We start from the raw sequence: 10,053 nt of genomic DNA on the forward strand, positions 1-10,053 counted from the left end.
GCCTCTGTACTGACAAGAAGGGAGTTCCCTAGCATGTAGGTATGGTGCTCGTTCTTCCTCCCCAGGTGGCACTTGTCAGTGTTGAATCCCATCCTATTCTCATCCGCCCACCCCCGTAACCTGTCCGGGTCCGATTCCTCCCTTCTAGTGTGCCCACATCCCCCCACATCTTAGTGTTGTCAGCAAATTTGAACAGGGTGCTTTTTACGCCCTCATCCAAGTCACTGAAGAAGATGTTGAACAGTGTGGGCCCGAGGACCGAGCCCTGGGGGACCCCATTGCCCACATCCCTCCAGGTCAAAAATGACCCGTCCACTACCAATCTCTGGGTGGGGCCTTCCAGCCAGTTGGCAACCCATTTGATTGTGTAGGTGTCAACACCACAGTCCCCCAGTTTTTTAATGAGAATGGGGTGAGAGACAGTGTTGAAGGCATTCCTAAAGTCCAGAAAGACTACATTCACTGCTACCTCTGCATCTAAGGATTTGGTGACCTGGTCATAGAAGGCCATCAGGTTGGTTTGACAGGACCTGCCTCTAATGAACCCGTGTTGGTTGCCCCTAAGCATAACCTCCCCCGCTGGCCCCTCATGAACATACGCTAGGATAATTCTCTCAAAAAGCTTACCCAGGATCGAGGGAAGACTAATTGGCCTTGTTGTATATGAATCTTGTAGGGGTTAAAGCAAGGCTTTGTAACGCTAAAAGTGAGGTCATTTCTTTGTCCTTTTGCCTCCATTTCATAAAAGCGGCCACAGCACTTACGAGACGGCATGGAGGGAAAAGGGTTACTGTGTGAGGGTTACTGATAAGATACGAAACTAAATGAATCCAGTCAACAGGGGAGTCTCATCAACAAGAGAACCTTGAAAGTCGGGCATGATTTGTTTTTGTTAGATAAAGAAACATCTTGAGACAAAATATAGGGGGCATGTAATTCACGAGAGTTAAACTTCTGTGTTTATGCCCACAGTGCCACTTGATTGGACAGAGTAGTGATTTAGTTAATAGATGATGGGTATTTTTACAAGCACGAGCTAATCACGAACTAACACTTATGTACTTATAATACTTTTTTATATTTTCTAAGTAGTAGGCAGGGTCCCTCTCCGGGGGCACCTCGCTCGAGCGATTAAAGATTCTGTATCTGACTTTGAATACTTGCTCTGTGTGATCATTGCCCCAGCCTAGAGCGAACTGCACGTGGCTTTAAGAGCGTAATTCGTAACAGTTCTTGGTGAATCAGGCAGGACTCTAGGCTCATTGGCGACGGAGTGCCACACTCGTCCTCCTGGAACGACTCCACAGCCGGCACTGGGTGAGTTCACCACGGACGACTCCAGGGAGGAGGAGCGAGGACCGTTGCTTTGGCGGTAAGGGGGCTTAGTAGATATGGGTCATGGGCAGAGTGTTGTTAAGGAGACTCCTTTGGCTGAAATTCTGGGGAATTGGAAAAAAATAGATGGTACTCAGGAGTTGTTAAAACAGCGGACAGTTATTTTGTGTAAAGTAGAATGGCCAACTGGTACCAGAGGGATGCCCCTGGAATGGCCCGCAGGTGGAAGCTTTGATCAGGACAGGCTAACATTTCTCAGACATGAATTGGAAGACAAATTTCCTGGCCAGGTGGATTATTGGTATGTATGAGATAATTGAGTTACTACATGGCGCCAGAGAAAGGAGAAGCAAGAGTTAAAAAGGCAGGACTGTACCAGTAATCTTTGTGCACAGCTTGCAGGATCTGCTCCACCCAATGCAGCACTTTTGCCTTCTTTAACCCCTTCAGTTCCTTCTCCTCCTTCTGTACCTCCTTTATATCCCTCCTTGTCTCATCTTGTTCCCACTCCTGTCACTCTCCAGGACCCTTTGGTCTGCTAATTGTTTTACTGTGGTTGACCTTTGTCTGGCTTTTTTCAGCATCCCGCTCCATCCTGAGTCACAATACTTGTTTGCTTTTACTTAGAAAGAGAAGCAGCTTGCATGGACTAGATTGCCCCAGGGGTTTGCTGAGTCTCCCACGATTTTTTCACGTATTCTGACAGATTATTTGAAAGATATTGTCTTACCTGCAAGGTCTATTTTGGTTCAATATGTTGATGATCTGTTGCTAGCCAGCCCTGATTGTAATACATGTTTGTCTGATTCTGTAGCTTTGCTCAAAGCTTTGGCATTTAAAGGTCATTGTGCATCTTCATCCAAGTTAAAGCTGTGCAAAACTCAGGTAAATTATTTGGGCTTTGTAATTTGACCAGGGGAGTGATTGTTTTCCCCTGACAGGGTGCAAGCTATCCAAGATCATCCTCGCCCTGTCACTAAAAAGCAGTTGCGAGCTTTCTTGGGGGCAAAGAGGTTCTGCCACCCTTGGATTGCAGCGTTGAGAGAAACCGCCAAGCCCCTAGTGCAGGCAACTACCTCCATAGCCACAGACCCGCTAATCTGGACTCGTGAAATGGATGCTTCCTTTGTAACCCTGAAGAGATCTCTTATGTCGGCTCCTGCTTTAGGTTTGCCAGATTACTCTAAGGCTTTTTTCCTTTTCAGTCATGAGCGGCAAGGAGTTGCTAGTGGTGTCTTATTACATCATCTCGGAGACCGCCCGCGCCCTGTAGCTTACTACTCTGTACAACTGGATCCGGTCATTCAAGGCTCTGTATCCTGTGTTCTTTCCATTGCGGCGGCAGCTGTGATGGTGGAGCTGTGATGGTGGAGCGGTCACGCCCTATTTTTTTGGGGCACCCATTGACAGTATGGGTTCCCCAAGAAGTTAAGAATTTGCTGAAGCAACATACTATACAGGCTTTGTCTCTGCAACGCGCTCATAAGTAAGAACTTATTTTATTTTATTAGCAGCGGATAATGTTTCTCTTCAGAGATGTAATGTTCTTAATCCAGCTACCCTTCTGCCACTGCTGGACGATGGAGAACCACACCATGTGTGCATGAACGTAATTGCTGAAAGTGGTAAGCCACGCCAGGATTTGCAAGAAAACCCCCTGTCGAATTCTGATCTGATTTTGTTCACAAATGGATCCTCCTTTTATTCAGACGGTCGCCGCGTTTCCTTCTTCGATGGGAAGTTGTTGAGGCTGCCACCTTATGGGAAGTTGTTGAGGCTACCTCCCTCCCTCCTTCGATGGGCACTCAGGCAGCTGAATTACATGCCCTCACTCGGGCATGTTTACTTGCTTCTGGTAGGTGGGTCACCATTTTTACTGATTCCAAGTATGCATTTGGCGTCTGCCATGCTACAGGTCAGTTGTAGAAGCAACATGAGTTTCTCACTTCTTCAGGCAGCAAAATTGCTAATGGTAACTTGATCTCTGCTTTGTTGGCCGCCATCCTAGCACCCTTAGAATTGGCAGTTGTTCATTGCTACGCACACCTTCAATCAGATTCTGATGTCTCACATGGTAATAATCTAGTTGATGCTGCGGCCAAGGCGGCCGCTTTGCAACCGATACAACTTTCTGTCTCTGATGCAACAAACGCGACGGATATGATGTTTCCCCCTCTCAACTGGTGTCACCTTTATGATGACGTGCCTGCTGATGAACTTGCTGACTAGAATCGCTGAAAGGAGAAACTGAGTCCTGACAATATCTAGCGAATTAGAGGTAAGCCTGGTCTTCCAAAACATTATCTTCTGCAAGCTGTCCACTATTTCCATTCTTTAGGCCATGCTGAGATTGAGGGCACTGAGAGTGCGATTCTCCGATAGTAGTCTGCACCCCATGTTTATCCAGCTGTCAAACATGTTTTGAGCGCCTCCAGTACCTGTTTAACCTTTTCAGCTTGACAGAAGCTCGATGCTAAATCAAAAGGGGGGAGACCATGGGCAGTTTTTCCTTTTCAACGCATTCAAATTAACTATACAGACATGCCAAAGAGCGTGAGATACCAGCACCTTCTAGTTATTGGTCGACCTCCTAGTCGACCAAATCTCAGGTTGGCCGGAAGCAACTACTACTAGAAAAGCAGATGCTTGCTCAGTTGTGAAGTTTCTCATGAAAGATATTATACCGTGCTTTGGAGTACCAGAAATAATTGATTCTGATCAAGGATCACACTTTACTGCAAAGATTTTGGAAGAAGTGTATTGATGCTTAGGAGTTGCTAGGCAACCCCACACACCCGTATCATCCACAATCAGCTGGACAAGTGGAACAGATGAATCAAACTCTTAAAACTATGATAGCTAAGTATTGCAAAGAAACTGGACTTAAGTGGCCAGAGGTACTGCCAATAGTACTGTGGCACATTAGGCGTACCCCAAGGATGACCCTAGGCTTGTCCCTGTTCGAAATTCTTTTTGATAGACCTGCTTTGGTCCCAGGAATGTATGTTCCTGCACACGCCAGCCTCTTAGATGGAGATGAAATGTTGTCTAGGTTTGTTCTTATATTACAAAAGGAGTTTAAAGAGAATAATACTCAAGCACAACTTTTCTAGGCTCCACCTTTTAAGTTTACAAATAAATGAATACAGACTGCGTAACTAAGTACTAGTTAAAAAGATACCACGAACTTCCCCTTTAGAACCTCAGTGGGAGGGGCCCTGTCAAGTTTTGTTATGTACTTATTCTGCTTTAAAGCTTGCAAGCAAAAGCAGCTAGATACATCATAGCCACGTGAAGAGAGCACTGAGCCCGGACCCGATATCTAAGCCTGAGTGAAAATCAACTATCTACTGCATACATAACTATGAACCCTTGGGCCGTCGTGAGAAACTATTGAAATCCTGGATCTCCACAAGGACTTGTTATATTAATTACAATAGTAATTGTCCTAACTGTGGTAATTGTGTATTGGCAGCCAGGATACCGTGGCAAATTAGGGCAATCATGAGAAAGTCTACATCTTTGGGGCTATTAGTCTGTGCCTTACACCTAGGAATGTCTTTACCAATATACCCTCCCCCGTTAAAAAGCAGTATGAAATTGCAACCCGTGGAGAATTATTATTACTGATTCATTCAGAGTTTCACTCATGCTTATAATTTTTCACAGTGTTAGATTAGATCCTACTAGTTCGCCGTACATTGATGTATCTGGCTTTTTTGGTTCAGCTTTTCCGTGGTACAGGGCAGCTAAGGCTTTACTGGCCATCAATAGTGTAACTCTTTTCTTACAAGCATTTGTCAATGAGTCTGTTGGGGCCTTGAAAGATATCTCTCTAGAATTATACTCACTCCACCAGGTTGCTTTACAGAACTGCATGGCACTCTATCTTTTGGCAGACTGTGGAGGTACCTGCCCAGTAATAGGGACTGAATGCTGCACCTGGATCCCAGACAAGAGTGAGTCTCTTCACGCCCACATTGACTCCATTCAGCAAGCCTGGACAACCTTTGAACAGACTAAGGATTGAGACTCTAATTCGTTATGGACTTGGGTGACCTCCTGGTTCCCCGACTTCAGACTCATAGCTAAGAGAATCTTATGTGTTTTTATCCTTGTGATAGTAATTTTTGTTGTACTGTTTGTTTCCCTACAATGTGTTTGTATGTGTTGCAAGACTATTATAAACGTAGTCCGTGGCTATAGCTATTCCTCTGTTCCTGTATAACTCTCTGATGAGCAAAAGAAAAGGGGGGACTGTTGTATATGAATCTTGTAGAGTTAAAGCAAGGCTTTGTAATGCTAAAAGTGAGGCCATTTCTTTGTCCTTTTGCCTCCATTTCATAAAAGTGGACACCACACTTAGGAGATGGCGTGGAGGGAAAAGGTACTGTGTGAGGGTTACTGATAAGATATGAAACTAGCCGAATCCAGTCAACAGGGGAGTCTCATCAACAAGAGAACCTTGAAAGTTGGGCATGATTTGTTTTTGTTAGATAAACATCTTGAGACAAAATATAGGGGGCATGTAATTCATGAGAGTTAAACTTCTGTGTTTATGCCCACAGTGCCACTTGATTGGACAGAATAGTGATTTAGTTAATAGATGATTGGGTATTTTTATGAGCACGAGCTAATCATGAACTAACGCTTATGCACTTAGAAAGTATAAAAAAGTATTATAAGTAGTAGGCAGGGTCCCTCTCCAGAGGCACCTCGCTCGAGCAAATAAAGATTCTGTATCTGACTTTGAATACTTGCTCTGCGTGATCATTGCCCCAGCCTAGAGCGAACTGCACGTGGCTTTAAGAGCGTAATTCGTAACAGCCTATAGTTTTCTCCCTTTTTTGAAAATGGGAACCACATTGGCCCTCTTCCAGTCCTCTGGCACCACACCAGAGCACCACGAGTGCTTGTTAAAGCCGTTCCAGGGGTCCCACAATGAGATCGGCTAATTCCCTCAGCACTCTGGGATGGAGATCATCAAGACCAGCTGATTTAAATACGTTCAGTCCCTCCAGAAGTTCCCTGACTAGATCCTCACTGACCCTTGGCCTGGGTGCACCTCCCTTGGGGCCTGAGGGGGTCCTGGTGGGGGTGCTGATCCAGTCCCTGCTCAGGAAAATGGAGGCAAAGAAATTATTAAATAGGTTAGCTTTGTCATCTGGTGTGACAACCAGATTGCCTAGCGTGTCTTGTATATATTTTTAAAATGCAACACTACAGTATTTTAAAGTACAATTAAATGGATTGGTGGTCTGATTCAATAAGGTAGGCTGGTATTTAGGTAAATAGCTGTGTTTTAAAAATTATGATAGCCTATTGTAAAATTATAATTTTTATTTTTAATTGAAAGGAGATTTAAGTTAACTTTAAGCTTATAGACATATAAGCTTGTATATAATGCCCTAAACTACAGAGTTACACTGGGCATCCTGCTTGAATTTCTTTATTGAGATCTGTGCTCTAATGATATTTAAAAACTTTGCTTAATATTCTTCTTCTCCCTGACTATAATTTATGTAAATTGAAGTCCCCATCTGATTCCTGTAATATGCACAATGCCATGGCATCAACATTTACCGACCTTTAAAGCAAAGGCATAGCAAATCATTTTCATGCAAGTCATTTCAGATTGTCAACAGTGAAAGTATTGCAAGCACAAGAAAGGATTAAAAGAGCAAATTACACCAGAAGGAAGTGGAAAAAGTGTGATGGGTAAGGTGAATTTTCAAGTGATGCATTTCTCCTATCACTGATTATTTCATTCTTTCATTATGACGTATATTCATCAAATTCCTCTGTTGTAGGAACTGATACAGTGCAGTTTAAAATATGCAAAAATAAGTGCGTTTTTTATTTTTCTTGGGCTGTCAATTAATCGCAGTTAACACACATGATTAACACATTAATTGGTGTTCACATTAATTTTTGTAATGCATTAATTGTGCACATGGTTTTGGAGCCTGCACTTGGGCTGCACTCCGCTGCTGTCACCACTGCCTCCAGGCCACTCAGTGGGACAGCAGTGGCAGCACAGAGGACCATATGGAAGCCCTGATGCAGGCTTCGGGCTGCTGCTGCAGGGGGTGAGGGGTGCGCGCACACAGACAAGCAGCCACACCCTGCACATGTCCAAGAATGCAACTCAGTGGCAAGTAGAGCAGTGCCCAGCAGGTAAGTGTGGTGGAGAAGGGGTGCAGGGGCAGATGAAGGCTCCCATGGTAAGGGAGGGAGTGGGGCAGGGGCTGGGATGAATGGGGCCTCAGGGCTAAGGCGAATTGTGGGACAGAAGGGCATGTGCCCCCCAGATTGTGCACAAGGCGGAGGTGACCTGCACGCTGCAAGCTTGGCTTTTCTGTGCCCTGCTGCCTTTGCTCCAGGAGCCACGTACTGGCTGCACCATGTGTCCTGTGCCCAGCTGGTGGTAGGAGGCACAAAATGGTGCCTCATGGCTCCCAGGGCAGTAGCAGCAGGGCACAGAGCCCCAGCATGCAGCCTGCCTCTGCCCTGTGCACAAATCCAGGGTTCATGTGCCTCTTGTGCCTCCCCGGGGTGTGCACAGCAGTGGGAGCCATGACCTCCTCCCATGCCTGGACCATGGCTCCATCCCACGACCTACTTCTGCCCCACACCCTCACTGTGGGGGCCTTGATCTGTGCCCCCACACACACTCATGCTCTCCCCCACACCCTTCCTGCTCCATAGGCTTACCTGCTGAGTTGTGTGTGTGTCGTGGTGGTGTGTCTGCCCCTCACTCCCAAGCTACAGCCTCTACTAGCTCTGATGCTGCCCCTCACTACTGACCCACAATACCCCACATCCTGTGAGGGCATGCAGGGACCCCCATCCCCAGGCTCCAAATACCAAGAAGCAAAAAGTGGGCTGGAAAGGTCAGTAGAGATAAGTAAAGATAAGCAATAAATAGGAGCTGAGATAAACCAGGTAATGGGATAGGAACCCATAGTCTGTTGAGACTGTTTAACACAATTTAGTCTGGATACCAATTTGACATCAATTCCAGAAACAGGCAAACAAAAGCCTGTGGCATCTGGACTCAGAGCATCTATCTTATAACTAAATAACTTTAAAATTCAATGTGAACATGAAATTACAGATCAAAAAATCATCCACAGTTCCGTCTTAGTGTCCTCAGGACTGCTTTGCTTTCTGCTATTAGGGATTTCAACAGCCCCTGAAGTAGGGCCAGAGACCTGGGTACCCAGTCTCCCATTCCTCAGCCTCTTCCACCTCCTGTGTCCACATGGGCTCATTTCCCAAGTTTGAGGCATCCCTAGATTCCAGGTGAAAATGTGGTGAATCATGGACACTGTTCTGGGTGAGTGGACAGCCCTACCTGCTCCTCACCTGGCAAAGGAGGGGAGTGTTATTTCAAAGTCTGGTGACTCCTGTTGTTTTGGCTCTCCAGGGCTTATCAGAGGAGGTTACTGAAGCCTGCCAGTACAAAGGCTAAAGAGATGCTTACACCTTGAAAGTCTCAAGAACTACTCTGCATTCTCTGGTAGGTTCTAGCGAGCAGGCCATATGCAGGCTCAAGTACTGCTCATTTTGCACACCTTCTGGGTGTCCCTAGCTCTCACCTTATCTCTTCCCTGAGATGCATACTATACTCTCAACCATCCAAGTTCCACAGAGAGAAATATTTGTTGGCTGCCCTGTCCACCTCTGAGCATGCTCCTAGTCTTTAACAGTATAATCAAGAAACTTGAGCAGCCTTCAGAACCTCCCTTTCACAATCACTTGACTTTTCACAATTCTGTAAGGGCCATAGTTACTTTGCACAAGAGGATCCTGAATGCTGTAGTAATCAGCTGTTCCATGTAGTTCTGTTTATTACCTATTCTTTTGATGAGAACCAACTCCAACAGGATATCCTTTCTCTGTTGGCTCTGGGAGTAATAGAGTCTGTAAAGGTAATTCTCAAATGAAGAAGGGAGGATGGTGGTTAATCTTGGATCTGGGAAAGCTCAGTTCATTAATTCATAAACACAAGTTTAAGGTGGTCACCCAAGCTGCCATTATACTATCTCTCTAGTAGAGATCATTCACATCTCTTGACTTGTAGGATTATTTCCATATCACAATAAGACTTTTGCACAGGTGATACCTGAAGTTTGTTATGGGACGGGAGTACCTTACACTACAAATATAAAGTCCCTTTATTTGGCATAGCCATGGCTCAGAGTCTTTACCGAGGTGCACTCAGTGGTAGCAAAATGTGCTGGAGGGGTGGGGGGGTGGAAACAAGGGGTTGTAGCAAGCCATCCCAGGGTTACTGAAGGGGACCATTTCTGAGCAGGGGCTGAAGAGACTTCAGGTTACTAGGAGGTTCTTTCATTTCCTGGGTCTGCCCATCAATTTGAAGAACTTGGTAGCAGTCCATTTGCACAGATTTTAATTAAGACAACCCACTCTGATTTCCATGACAGCATGTATTTCCTTCCACAGGGTCTCTTCTAATCCAGTCCTGTTGGGGGAAGATGAGGGCGGAGGAGACGATGAATTACCAGGCCCAACAACAGCCAGCGAGCCCAGACCAATGGTCAAAAGGGAGAAACAGGTAAGCGATGGGGGACGGGGCATTGCTGAGACTAGGGGGTCAGTGGGCACAACCATTGGAGGCCTCAAATGCCTCTACACGAATGCTCGAAGTATGGGGAAGAAGCAGGAGGAACTCGCCCTCCTCCTAGCTGTCAC

The sequence above is a fragment of the Crocodylus porosus genome, unplaced genomic scaffold, assembly GCF_001723895.1.
Source record: "Crocodylus porosus isolate Cpor-Errol unplaced genomic scaffold, CroPor_comp1, whole genome shotgun sequence".
Taxonomy (NCBI): domain Eukaryota; kingdom Metazoa; phylum Chordata; order Crocodylia; family Crocodylidae; genus Crocodylus; species Crocodylus porosus.